General features: G+C 38.1%; 1 long non-coding RNA gene across 2 annotated transcripts in view; it reads left to right on the top strand.

The window, feature by feature from the left end:
• The window catches only part of LOC134416699 (uncharacterized), a 32,677-nt gene that overhangs the window by 1,516 nt on the left and 16,121 nt on the right, over positions 1 to 15,040 (top strand). The window contains exon 3 of one of the 2 annotated variants that reach the window (XR_010027334.1): positions 116 to 1,504. The exons of the other annotated variant lie outside the window; for it this stretch is intronic. This is a non-coding gene — a long non-coding RNA (uncharacterized LOC134416699). Of the gene's footprint in view, positions 1 to 115; positions 1,505 to 15,040 lie in introns of those variants that run through there. 2 annotated transcript variants of the gene reach the window in all.

Raw genomic sequence — 15,040 nt, 5'->3', positions numbered from 1 at the left:
GAATAATTATGATTGACAGCCTTGCCATAAACTGAGTTGTGACTAATGCCAGCACCCATCTTGCTAAAAGGCTCCTTCTGCAGGGAAAACATTCTAACAACTCCTTCCTTTCCAGGGGACTTTAGTGAGTGGCAGCTCGGTGGTCTGTTGTGAGGTACTCGAACATGGTAATGAAGGTTTTGTGAAGTCTGGTTTCCTTCCACTTCAATGAAGTGAATTCCTGTTGTGGGGAACAGCCCTGCAGTAACATTGGTCGTTTTAATGGACATATCACTTTAAAGCAAGCTCTTAACCATTTGTTGCACTCCCTCTTAAAATGTACAGCTGACTTGAAAAGATTGTCTGTATCTTTGTTCAGTTTAACTTTCTTCAAATTGAGGAGGTGTGGGAGGCCTGCAGTGCTGGGACATGGTATGGTCCCAAGGCAAATCTCCCAGTAAGGAGCCTGGTCTTGATGCCATCAAGCGCTGTTTTGCTGTTGGTTTTGGTGAGGGTGGGCAGGGTCACAGCAAAACTGAGCATCGCTTGTACTGAAGGAAGTCCTACAGAAACTGATCTCATAATCAGACAATTTTTTGCAAAGTTTTATTGTAAGTATGACTCACAGGCAGTAATTAAAGGGTGATTTTTGGTTAAATCAATGTGTTTAGGCCGAAGTAAATTCCCATGAGCTCTGTGGAAGTGATTTCAGAAGGTGGCAAATCTGAAATGTAGTAAAATACATTGATTCACATAAATGACTCTGTATGACCATAGAGAAGGTCATGCTAGAAATAGTCCTAACAGAGCCCAAGGAAGGGCTGCAGGATCCACTTTTACACCAGAATAGAAGAATAATGCCTTATCCATTTAAAGCAACATGGGAATGTAAGTAGGCAGGATGTAATTATCTAGACTGGTGTTTGGCCAGGCACTCCTACACTGGCAAAAACTGCCATGGGGTGTTTAATGCCCACAGGTGCTCAGTATCCTTGGTTTTACCTCTTAATTAAAGACAGCACTTGTGATCATATTCTTTCTGCTGGTTCAATACTGCGTCAGCAGAAGAATGCCACACTGCACAAATACCATTTCACAGAGTAACATGGAATTTCCTTGGAAGTCTTCCATGCAAATACTACAGACCCAACCCTACTTACCTTGTGAAATCTAGTGAGGTTACAGCCATAAGCAGTGTGGCCCCAGAGAATCATGTTTGCATATGTTCCTAAAAACAATATGGGGTTTGGAATATTAATAAATAATTTTAAAATTAAACCAATATTCTTTTGTATTGCATCTCAGCGACAACAAGGTTGTGTTGCTGTTTAAGCAAAGGAATTATGGTAAAGTTATTCTGAGAAAAGCTAATGACAGAGAGTCACTATTTTGGCAATGGATCATTATTATGATTTAAGTGCCTACGATGTCCTGCATCCAGATGAGGTACCTGTTGCAAATTTTCTTTTGCAAAAGCAGGGCTTTGAAATATGGTTTCTTATTTTCAGGTTCAAGTATGAAATCCAAAAGCATGTTAATTAGGCAAAGAGTGTTGATCTATATACTTAAGGTTTTTATTGGTTCTTCATGGCTTTATAGTCATAAAAAGAAAGAATGAATGGGGGTTCTTTTGACCTGGTTATCAGATTTCAGGTTTAAAAAGAAGGTGACCCACCCTTTTCAGTAATTCGACATGCAGGGTTCAGCTGTGGGTTCAAAAACAGGTTATAACTGGCTAGTCATTGTGATCTTGAAATGCCAACTGTGCCTTTAAGTATGTTATATAACCTATTTTTTGGTTTCAGTTTTCAGGTATGCCATCATTTCAGTGTTACTTAGATTTTCATATATTTTTAAATACAAACAAATCTGACCTCAATCATAAGGTTCCGTGGCTCCAAATAGCTGAGCTTTTCTAATATTTTATTTTGAGTGCCTACGTTCAATACTTCATCACAGAGATATGTGCTGCAGACAGTGCCAAATACGGTGCCAGGGATGTCCTCAATTATCTTCAGGGCTTACCAGGAGAGGGCTCTGTTCTGCACACCGTGCACAGCCAAAGGCCCCCCTGAAATTAGTGCAAGTTTTGTCTCTAAAGCTTGCTTCAAAGGAAGCTGGCTAAGTGCAAAGAAAAATCTGCATTGTTTCAGCTGCCTGTGCAGGTGGAATGAGGTGTGCTCGATAATCTTAATTTGTGCCATTTCACCAGGATCTTTTTTTCTTTCCTGGGAGACAACCACTCTGCTTCCTGCAATATACCTTTCCATCATGTTTCATGGAAGTTTCATGAAGGTTCATTTAAGTGATCTACGGAGCTGACCCAGGGAAAACGTTGGGCCATACGTTTTTGTTTGATGATCCATGTGTTCCCTGACCACTGTGGGATAGAAAAACTGTGTCTGCACTGATCAGGGCTAGCACACGGATCTGTTAGCCTACTTCTTGTCACAGTTTTGTTCTCACCAGTCAATATTCTCTTTAAAAATGCCCTGGTCCAGTTCAGATTGTGGTGTGGGTCAAGGACCATTCTGGTTCTTTGTCTAGGCCAGGCATCCATCCTGTGCTGGAGAATAAAGAGCCGATAATGAGGGTTTTTGCCTTACAGAAACGCTGCTCTGACAGATGGCCTTAGGTCAGAAGAGCAATCTTGAGAAAATTTCCTTGTGCAGATGTAGCCTCAAAGTCACTCTTAAACGTGTTCCAGAGACAACATCGTGTCAGGTTGTTGGGGAGGCAGAAGAAATGTCAGGGCTGGCATTACCTCACCTCCAGAGCCTCTGGCACGGTGGGAGGGTGTGCCCCACATCCATCCGTGTTTATTCTGGCTGTAGAAACTTGTTTCAGATTTCATTTCATTACAAATAAAATGAAGAGCAATCCTTGGATGATTTGTAAAAATGTGAACATTTTAAGCTGTACCATTAAATGTTTATGCTGCTGCTTAGTGTAATTCCTTGAATTTGTTTTCTTAATCAGTTTTATTTTACATGTACTTTCTTCACTTCTGATTACTTCTAGGAATTTCCACCATCTTTTAAAACTTCTCTGTAGTTATTTTCATCCATTTACAAGATTCTTCAATGGAATAATTCTGAGATAGCCACCATAATATTACTAAAAATCTATTTAAAGCAGTTTCAAAATCTGTGGGATGTAAAACTTGGCATATTGAAAATGGTTTTTGCTTACATATATAGGTAGCAGAAACCAGAGACTTCATTTTACTGTCACTGATCAGAAATGGTCTGGGTAAGTCAGTATTTGTGTGTGTTAGTCAACTTTCAGGCATGTTGAGGTTTCCAGTGAAACCAATAGCGAAACATTCATCAGTGTCCTTGTCAGCAGGATAGAGCTTGTTATGCAATAAACTCAAATACAGATTCATACCAAGATCTTTTTACTACACTGTAACATCGTGTTGTTGCTGTATTGCATGATAATATAATAACGTATAGTCGGCAAGGAATGATTTGCCAAAATTTTTTAACATGTTTTATAGAAGTAAAAATGTTGTTGCCAAATGACGCTACAAATGACAGCACATATTGCCATTACACTAAAAATAATTCTGTTACTTCCAGAAGCATGATTGCAACTCTCCTAGTAGCGTAAGATTAAATGAAGCTCAGGCAATTTCACTCATTTATTTGCAGGTGGTGGCAACAGAGAAAGGAAACAGGGAAAAACTATAAAATGAAAAGCAGAGATTAAAAAAAAAATTATGTCAAAGAGTATTTTCAGAAAACCTGTTTTATTTCAAAGTACAAGTTCCTTTCTCCAGTTAAAATGTTTTGTTCAAAGACTTCAGACATTTCTGAACGTGTAAGTTACAGCTCCAGAATAATCTATAAGCATTTATGGATTTAAACTGCTAGCTTATTTGCAGCACTGTCAGAATGGTAGTAGGCAGAAAGCCAGGCATAGCATTTAGGGGTAATTACCCTTCCTTTATAGCAAGTACTGCAATGTTTTCTTGCATTGGGATACTCTTGACCAGACTCTTTAGGTGTCGGTTTCTGTGAGCGCCTCATCCTGAATCTCAGATATATAAATTAAAAATAAAGCGGTTATTTTAAGGGCATTTAAACAGAAGTTGTAGGTCTGTTTTGTACATGTCTGTTAGTTAATCCTGAGGTTACACTTCTTATTAAATCATTCTTTATGCAGTGAAATCCTAACATACCCAGCAAGAGGAAAGTTTGTTTTGTCCTGGAGTGAAGTAATAAGTGTACTCTGAATGGATCAGTAATGTTCACGGTTTCTGCATTCTTCCAATGGGTCTAGTCTGTTTATGTAAAATATTAGTAGTTATTAATGTGGTTATCATATTTACATTTGGTTACCTATTAACATTTACTCATCATTTATATATTCTGCTGGGAGGTCCTTACTGCACTTGGTAAATGCAGAGGTAGGCACGGTCTCTGCCCTGGGGATCCTACCAGCTAGCCCCATGTAACCCACACAAAAGAAGTTACTAATATAATTTCCTCTGTCATGGTAATCCACTGGTTGAAGTTGATGTAAAGAAGCACTTCACTTCTAGAATTAACTGGAACATGCCTTGATGTATATCTGTAGGTTTTGTGGGAGCATTTTTACTGTACTGGACTGCACAGATGAGGGGACAGTCTTTCAGCAGAGAAGTGGCTGATTGTTCAATGCACTTTCTGAAACCACCAGCTCCTAATTCTAAACAAGATAAGAAGATGCTTATATGAAACTAGGTAAGGCCATAATAACTTTGTTTCAGCTAACATAACAATGTTGATAAATCCAGAGCTGTGAGAGTTACCTGAGCAGCACTTTTTCCCAAATTGGACGAGCATAGATTATTTGCCTTCTCAGTCTTTGGGGTAAAAGAGCTTGTCAGACAGACGGCTGTGGGTGATTGAGTATTGATGCAATGGTACATGCACATCTTTCCCACCTTTAGTTTGCTTTTGGGCAACAGCTGTTCTGGGACAGGAAAAGGATGTTTTTAACAACAGTCTCCAAAGCAGTCCTGAGTAGCTTAAAACAGGAGGCAGAGGGTCATCGAGGTAAATGTGTTCTCTCAAACCTTTATCCTTCCTCACCCTTCCCATTATATTTTTCTTTTCCTAGTAACAAATACTTAGCATTTTTTAAGCAATTAAAACCAAATGGGATAGGTTTTGCCGCAGCTCTTAAGTTGTTCTGAGACCTACAAGTGGCTCCTTCAGCTCTGGTTTCAGAACATCTTTGCTACTACAGTGAAAAAGAGAGAGTGGAGGAAATGGACACTAGGGAAGTGGACCTCAGATGAGAACAAAGCAGTTAGTGTAAATCTGCACTCCTTGCCCTATAGCACACCACTTCATTAAAAGGCATGCAAAGTTCTCTTCCTCACCTTTTCCATTAGCTGACTACACTTGGGACTGACTGTGAATGTGAGTGCTTTATTAGCATTTGAATGACCTGTACTCCTGTGTAAATGCGACTGAAGATCGAACTTCATGGTAAAAAAGGAAACAAGAAAAACAGGAACACATACCCTAAAAGACCTATGTTTCATTTTCACTGCCCCATATCCTGTTCTGGGAGAACTTTTCTTCACTTCTGACTTTATAAAAGCATATATATCCTAAGATTTTTTTTTTAAATACACATTTTCGTTATTCACACTTTTGAAGCTTTGAGAGGGACCTGCTTAAAGGACCTAAGTTCTGGGGAAAGTTTTGTTCTGGAAACAATTATTTTTGTTGAGAACTATTGATGAGGTGATTACCTAAGAATTCAGTAGGAAATTGAAGAGGAGGCAATTTCTGTGTTTTGAAAGATCATCAATAACAAGTGAAAACAAGTCAGGTTTCTTCATGGATTGTTTACACAAGAGTAGTTGTTGATAAATGAGCTTCAGATTAGAGGTACATAGTGTGCAAAGTGTAATAACAGTTTTACTGCTCAGAGCTTGTGAAGACTGAATAATTTATAGGCAATTTACTCAACCTTAGCAGACAAATAGTAAATCCTTGTAGCAGTACTCCTCATCATGTATCCTATTAATAATATTATCCTTTTTTTTAATTTATCAATTTTCCTGAAGTTTTGTTTTTGAAAACAGGCAACACCTTTTAAATTAATTGCACTGTATTATGAATGGAATTTAGTATTACTGACTTGGGGGTGGGAATTAATTAATAAATACTTTCATATCTTAGGTAATATAAACCACAGTTAAAGATGCTCAGATGTATGGTATCATGGCTTTGCTCTTAGAGTGTAAGAGTTAAGATATGGCAGTACCATGGTTGGCAGCAAGAGGAGATGCTATTTCAGTTGTGTAAACATGCAGTTAGTTATGCAAAGTCAGAGATGAATTTACTTTGATGAATTGGTAAGAAGGAGGGCAACCAATGCTGGAGCCCTTACTTCATCCACCTGGTTCCAGATGATGGGACAGAGATGTTTTCTCTCATTCCTTCCTGGAACCTTCGCTTCTGAAGACGAATGCTAAGAGCATCTATGTCAGAGTGCTGGGAGAAAATCAGGAATGTTCTTGTATCAGATTTGCTTTCACCTGTTCAAAAGTTCCAAAAAGTCTTGCTGTGATGAAAGAGGAGGAGAAATAGACTTTCAGGAGGAATGGATTAAGAGAGGGCAAGTGAGGTAGTAAGCTTGCTCAGGTATCTAGAACCCTTTTTATTTGTCCTGTTTGGTATCATGCATACAGCTCTAAATGAAATATAATGAGAAACAGGATTTCTAAAAGTGAGCAGTACTGCTGAAGTAATTAATACTTTCTTAAAGGAGGGATTTATTACAAAAAGGGGTTTATTTCAGCAATTATTGTCAAGTAGAACAATCTGGAGAAGAAAAGCAGTATTGCCCTGACATACCTGCTAGTTACATACTAGTTACATAGACATACATATAGAAGGGGTAGATTTCCCCCATCAGAAAAAATAATTTTCTCAGTCTCATTAAGTAGAAATGTGGTGAGGGTTTCTCCCCTATTGTCACTAGTATTTGGATGAAAATTAGAGTAAGAAAAAGTGATCTTCATAATTTTAATTCTGGGAAGTACTTGGCAATTTACATTCTTGCAGATTTTAATGATGGAGAAACAGGCCTAAAGGAGAAAACTAAAAGATATCTTTGGTGGGACTTGCTCTGAATTCTGCTGAGGTTCTGTAGTATTTGCAGCCTGTATTATTATCTGCAAGAAATGCCCATGGAAGAAGAAATTGCAGTCTTGTAGCAGCTGAGTTTGGTGAAATTTATAATGCTGACATAACAAGGTGTTGACATTGGCCCATGCTTATTCCCCTTGTAATCGCCTTCTCTTTGAAGTGACTCAGTATGTATCATGTTTGTATTGCAAATATCACACCTGCAGTTTGTACACAAATGCTTGAGAGATTTATAGACCTTATTACATTTAATTCTCTAAATTATATTTGTATTTCAGTTTAATTAGAACTTTATGTCAGTTTAGCAAGATTATTCAATAGCTTAGTAATACTTCACATTTAGTAGGATTTCCTTTGAGATTAAGGCACCATTCCTTATACCCTAATTTAGTCTCTTGAGTACAGCCACTTCATTTTCTGTCTTTTTTCTCTGACTTTTTTTTATTTTAGTTTTTGACATCTTCCACTCACATTGTAACATAATTCCATTAGTACTTCCATAATGTAGAAGCTGCATTTAATTAAAGGAATATTTAGCAGTTCTTAGATATTTCCCTGACAATTATACATCAGTGATGTAAAGTGTAACCCTTGTAATATGCATAAATATTTCTATCATTATTTTATGGAAAACAGGGAAATAAGGCAAGAATGATTATTTTCAGGAAACTATAAAACCTGAAATTGCAAACCTTGCAGAGGTCCAGAGCTTTGGTTACCCAGGTACTGCATGTCATGAGGTTGTAAACAAATCCTCTGTTTACAGAAGAGGCAGGTGGTGAATGCTGTCAACAAGACTTCTTACACCTCCACGGGAATTTTAAGTTAGTAATTGCCCTACTTCTTGGGCTAGTGGTAAATGTTAAGTGTATGTAGTAAGTGTGTCAAAAGTCAAGAAAAGAGAAAAAAGAAAGCCACGGATGTGTAAAAAATAAATCTTTCAGATATCAACAGGTTTAGTGGCTATTCCTTGTAAAGCAGTGATTCTAGTTCTTAAAGTCTATACTGCACTGAGAAAGGCTATATTTGATTTCTATGTGTAGGATAAATATATTCAGTACATCCTCAAATATTCTTATTGAAGCTGAGCATTTTCCCCATTAGAGTTGCCCTCAACAGACTGATTAAAAACCATTTTTAAACCAGGAACTACTAATTCTTGGTGTGGAAAAAAATTCTTGAAAACATACAATTCTAAGTCTTCATTTGAACTAATTTTTTGTCTGGTAAAATAAAAATTTGTAATTTTATGAACACCAAATGTCCAAGGTGTTTTTCAGTCTCTGTAAAATTCTTGAATTTGTTTTTATGAAACAAATTGTTTTAAAAAAAGTTGTTTTACTACTAAGGCTGTTCAGCTTCTTGCTTTCTTTCTTTTTCTATCATCACAACACCTCTATTTTGCCCTTCAGCACAAAAAGCACTTTAATTTCCATCCATGCTCTGAAAAGTCTAACTGGAAAAGAGTTTTATAAATTCTTGTGCTTAACCTTCTTTTTTTCCCTTCTATCAGAGATATTAAAAAGTACAACTAATAAAGTCACGATGAATTTTTAAAATATTAATAAACCCCATTTTTCTCACTTACTTTTCACTTAAATGTAGAAAAGTAGTGCCATCTTTAAACAAGTGAGAGTTCAGAAGTGTTGCTTGTCACTGTTGAGGGTGTAAAGATTTGTAAATGTAAACAAGCTTGAAGTCTGCAAAGAACTTTCCTGTGGAAGCCTAAAGAGCATACACTAGCCAAAGTCTTCTATTTAACAGCCTCTGGTAATGTTTTCACATATATAAACTCACTGTTCACTTCATGTATTGCCATTATTTCTCAGAAAAACAGATGAAACATGAAGGCTAATGCAAGGCAAGGAGGTGATCCAAGACAACCAGCACAGCCTCACTTATGGATGAGTCATGCCTACCCACAGGGGCTGGTGTTGGAACTAAATGGTCTTCACGGTCCCTTCCAGCATATACCATTCTAGGATTCATTATGCTAAAGACAAAGGATTCGTTTAATAAGGAAAAATGAGGGAGGCAGGCTCTCTAAAGTAATAGTATAGAAGAAATTATACTGTGGCTCTGAAAGGGCTTTGATATTAAACTACATCTCAATCACTTCCACAGTGTAAAGAGAGTGGTCCTTGGATTGGATTGAGTATGAGTATAAACAAAAAATGCATGGGATTAAACAATGGAATTATCCTAAGAACTTTTCTATGTTTTTCTTCACCTGTGAAGCAATTGGGTAAAAATTCTGCATAAACAGTGCCCTCAGTGTTCAGTTGTCCTGAAATTAGAGCACTTTCATCTCATATGGCAGAGGTCCTTGCATAAGAACCTGAGATTCTGTCCCTGGTGGCAGCCACTACCACCAGGCCCCAAGATTCAGGAGGGTTATTTTTAGTAGAAGTTTTGGCAAAAACAGGAGATCTGAAAAGGTTTGATACCTTTTTTGCAGTGAGGTGCAGAGCTACTGCCCTGACAACGATGATGAGATGGCCAGTCATCTTTTGCCAGCTATTTGGAGAAGAGGGCACTCGGGACTTAAAAAGCAACAGAGGAGTATGAGGTGAGCAAACAGTGATCAGTAAGACAGTCTGATATTCTACCAAAACTCAGGCCAGACAATTCAATAGCTTGAATTATATTAGCTCTTGTTCAGTAAACAGTCCCCTAGGTTTAAGTGAATCTCCTCAGACTGTCTTACAGAAGCAAAGCAGAATCTGGTGCAGGAGAGAATTTATTTTAAATCTCCACTTTATTGTAAAATCCTTATCTTCTTGAAATGTGTTAACACCATAGGACTACATTTATATTAAAGGAAACTTTATGCCATGATGGAACTCTGAAAACAAACTTCAAACATGTATCCTTAAAGTTGAAAATATTCACCACAGATGGACTGCTTTTCTCTCTTTCTAATAAACAAGTCTAAAACTGCTTTGAAAGGAGATAGATTTCACATTGTAAAAAGCACTGAAATTATGAAGACAAGTGCTAGAGAAGATGTTTGGCAATTTCTATAGCATATACTTGCAGAAGGAGAATAGGATGTCCTAGCACAGAAGGGAGACTGAGGAACATTTCACAAAATGCTTATTTTTTAACTTTTCCTAATACTGATGAAACCTGAATTAATGGGAGAAACTTAATACTTTAAAGAGTGGGTTTTTCCCCATGCCATATGATCCATAATACTTAGAAATTAAACAACCAAAGCAGGAATCATTTATCCAATCATCCAAGCAATCATCCAAGAAAAGGAATTAGAGTAACATAGAGCTATGAAAAAAGAAATCAAAACCCCACCGGAAACACAGGATAGGAAGTCCTGGGCCATTTGACAAAAATTGAAGGCAGAATTACCATTGACTGCTGCTGGATCAGAATTTCACTCAGCATGAACTTAGAGTAAGCAAAACTGAATGATGTACATGCTAGGTAGGCCAAGACACTGTAATTTACACTGGAGAAAGTGCCAGGCCATTGATACTTCGGCATATGTACAGCGCAAATACCATTTGTATTTTAGTTAACATAGATCCCTGCACAAATTACATGAACAGTGAAATTGAAGGCAAGTGAAACTAAAGATAGAACTGTAGCAAAACATCTCCATGAATCCTTTCTGCAGTCTAGGTTTTTATAATCTCAATAGTAAGAGACACATCAAAGTCCATTATTATAGTGGTCTATCTTAAATATACCTCCATGGCTGGAGAATTGTAGGCAGACCACTTAGAAGACCAGTGCTCAGAAAAGAGGATGAAACCACTCAGTTTTGTCTTCCCAAATGAGATTTCTTTGAGGAAGACCACCTTAACAAAAAGGATCTCCACTTCACCAGTCTTAGAATGGTAATTAAGATAGCCCACAGAAGCTACTGATTTTGTAAGAACAAGTGCTAAAAGTGAGTAACAGCTTAACCTAAAATCTCCACTGGGGCAACTGTCAGTTCTGCCATTCCTATTCAAGGAAAAACTGTTTTCACAGGGTTGGAAAAAATATAAGGGTATAAGAAGCCTTAGGCATAAATATGGTATTGTAACGTGGAAATATCTTAGCATTCATTAACACCAAAACTACAAAATCATAGCATATATTGCTTTGTTGCACAGAAATCCACCATCAATATAAAAATCTACCCCATATATAAAATGGGGTTTGAACACACTGCTGTATAAAGAAACCTAATAATGGAATATGTTTGCTACAAGTTTATATACCATGACCAATAGACAAGTGACACAAGAATGGAACTAATAAAATTGTGCCAGTTTACTTCTTTTCCTCTCCTATTTTTGCCAGATTTTACCTGCATTTTATCTACTTGCAGAGCTGTACTGCAAATATTTTCTGCGTGAGTAATTGCAAATTGTCAGGATTTGCAGGCTAAGAAGTTTTGGCTAAGAGCTGTTGGCAGGGGTAGGCTTGGCTTTGGATCCCATGAGCTATACCATGCAGTCTTTTGTCTTAGTATATATCTTAAGCTCTGAGGCTTCCTCTTTTTTACAACAGATCTGCCTATCCTGCTCTCTAACATTTGCTTCTCTAGCGTAAATACATCATGTGAGCACATGCAGTGTTAGCCTGTGACTTTATGGAGCAGAAATCAGAAAGAGGGGGTTTTAAAAACAAAATCACCATGAAGTACTTACCATCTATTAGAGAGACACACATGGTGAACATTCCACTGTGTTCCAGTACGAGTGTTATATCTTGAAAACAATCACACTAATAGGAAGCCCTGTTAAAATATTTTCCCACCACACAACCCTCCAGCCGGAGACTGTTTCAGGCAATGGTTTCACTTTTTAGCAATTATATTCTTAGCAGTCCCATTGTTCTAAACTAGTCCCACAGATATCTAATTTTTAGTGGGATAACACACACTATTATAACATATCAGAATTTTTAACCAGAAAATTTCCCTCCAACTTTACAGACTTAAGGGCGCTGTGTCACCATATGTGGTTTCTTGCATATTTCTGACTACTGTATTCTAGAACTAAACAAACTTTGTCACACCAGCCCTATCCGTGACAGATTTTCACTGCCTGGGAGTGTTTATGGACAAGAAATAAGCAGTCTGTTTTAACTCATCAGAAAGTGAGCCTAATGAATAGGCTTAAAGCCTCATCTGTTTACTAGTATTTTATTATTTGTTAAATTTGTTAAACTGTCTCATGGTCAGTGCCATTCTCACCACTGTACTTAGCTAATGGCCTGTCAACGTTTCCAGTAGAAACTCTTTTTGAGAAGTCAGTGGCTTAGCTGAAAATTTACAATAGTGGTGCCGACCTAGAATACTAGCTCCCAGATGTGGTTTGAATATTTTTATTAGAATTTTAATATGAATGCATGCATATGATTACTAGTGAGGAATGTTAATGGTCTTATTTAAACCAGACAGTCATTGTACAAGTTTCAGCTCCCTATGATTTAGCCGGTGCACCTTGGGCTTCAGAAGCAACCTGTATTATTTCAGTTTCCACGTTCTTTGAAATGTGGAGTACCTCAAATCAAAAAGCCAGGGTTGTGCTATCTGTTTGAAACTGGGCCCAAGTATGCTCACAAGGGCCATGAGCACTGCAATGGGCTGGTTCAGACAGCACTGCCAAACTCGCAGCCATTGGGGACTTCCTGATGTTTGTCAGTCCTGTCCCAGTGTCATGTGGTGTGCAACATGAGCTGCTTCTTGCTGAGTGCAAACTCCAAAGTGGCGTCATGAGCCCTCTGGGGAACACAGACATCATCCTTTTTATTAAGGACCTGGCTGGGACCCATCACACATACTGCCCACTTCTTATTTAAGAAGAAATATCTCTGTGCTTTTTTCTTGCCTCTTCCCTTAAAAATTAAGTACCGTCATCACTTCTGAATACTTTCCTCCAACTACCAAAACCAGAGCCAGCCAGGAAACTTCTTCAACTTTTATAGGCTCAGAAATATTTAGTAAAATAATGAACTGCAGCCACACTGGTCCAGTCTGACTGGTGGACTGTACAGGCCTATAACAGCACATTCATCACAAAGCAGAGCCAGCTTATACTAGCAGGACCCTTTGACATCCCTTCCCCAGGTTAATCTGCATCCAGGTTAATCTGCCCCATGAATTTTCAGTATGAACAAGTGGTTTTGAAATTACTGGTTTTCATGAAGCTGCAGGAAAAGCAGCTGTCCTAGGGATACCATGATTTGCTCCTCAAGCATGCCCCTGGCACAATCCAAGCATGAGCTAACATAGATCCAGCAGAGGTTAACATAGCCCATGAAGGATCTAGAAAATGTGTAAGAGGAGGGCTGAGGGAGCTGGATTTGTTTAGTTCTTCTCAAGAAGAGGAAGCTCGGGGGGGCCTTATTGCTCTCTACAACTCCCTGAAAGGAGTTTACAGTGAGGTGAGGGTTGGTTTTTCCTGCTAGAGCACCAGAGGAAATGGCCTTAGACAGGGGAGGTTCATATTAGATATTAGAAAAGAAATTTTCACTGTTAGAGTGTAAGGCACTAGAATAGGTTGCCCAGCTGGAGATGCTTTAGAGGTGTCTGGATCTGTCTCTGGTTGATGTGGCTTAGTGGTTTAGGGGTTACAGTGGCAGTGCTGGGTTGACAGTTGGACTGGATGGTCTTAAAGGTTTCTTTCGACCTTGATGATTCTATGATTTTGGTCATTCAAAATATGTGGCTTTTGCTGATGTGAGGATTGCAAAATGAGTAGTTAATTTCATTCAACTGGAAAAACCATGGCTTAGTAAAACAGTGTTCCTATAAAGGTGCAGTGACACCTCAACTTTTTTCTTTGGAAAACAGTAACATTAGTAAGGCCACTGCTTAATTTTATAATGTTTGAGCCCTGATTCTTGTTCCAAGATCAAAGAGATGACAAAAGCTTAGGCAGGAGCAAGGTAGCAACAGGTGATGTTAGAAACAAGAATCACATGTGGATTCTTCAGGTACTCCTTGTCACATCAAGTGAAAGGGAAGATTCATGATGCTGGTTTGGAATTTACCTTTATCAAGACCTCTTTAAGTACCGGGTCTCATCTAGGCAGTGTGTCTCTACTATGGCACCTTTTATCTTCAAGAAGCCTTTTATCCTCACCATGACCCTATTTCCCAAGTGTAGATAGGAAGCAAATCATAGCTGAAAGCCAGACAGGGATGTAAGGAACATGGGTCTTGAAGCTGGAGGGATTCTCTCATGTTGCTCTCTGATTACATGATATACAGATGATTTAAAAAGTAGAAGCGGTTATACAGCCCAACAAAAAAAAAGTCTGGATTGGAAGGAAACTAAAGGAAATGAAAGAAAAAGAGGATCAGTTTAAAAGGCTAACTGAACAAATACAAATATTGTATTTATAGAATAGAATAACTGCAGTTAGACCTTCAACTTTAGCTCTCAGAAGAGAGAAGTTGAAGTGCTACATTATGCCAGGCTTGCTTGGACACCTTTGCTGTTTGGGAGAGCCACAGAGGAGCAGCTGCATTCTTACCCTGAAAAGCAGGGCAGCCACATGCTCTCTGTGAGAGGTTGTGCAATACTCTGACAGCAAGCGTTGGGAGCCCATTCGAGTTATGGGCCCACATTTTGTCATCCTGTTTCACAGGCTATAAATAAACATGTAACTGATCCTTCTTCACAGAACAAACTAGATGCCTTCTGGTGTCAGCTTGAAGTTAGGAATTAGTTTCTCATTTTCTTTGCAAATACTCAAGAGTACTTGACCAAATTCAGTTAGTAAGGGAAATGCCATTTATTTCCTTACTAGGGAAATAATAAATGAATAATGGAGCTAAATCATGATTTCACAGGCTCTTTTACAATACATTTCTAATCTTTATCTTTGCTTATTCATGAATTCAAGATGTTAATTCCTATTCAATTGTGGCTTTTCAAATCTTA

This window comes from Melospiza melodia, chromosome 3 (genome assembly GCF_035770615.1).
Source record: "Melospiza melodia melodia isolate bMelMel2 chromosome 3, bMelMel2.pri, whole genome shotgun sequence".
Taxonomy (NCBI): domain Eukaryota; kingdom Metazoa; phylum Chordata; class Aves; order Passeriformes; family Passerellidae; genus Melospiza; species Melospiza melodia.
This window is presented reverse-complemented; position numbering and strand designations above follow the sequence as displayed.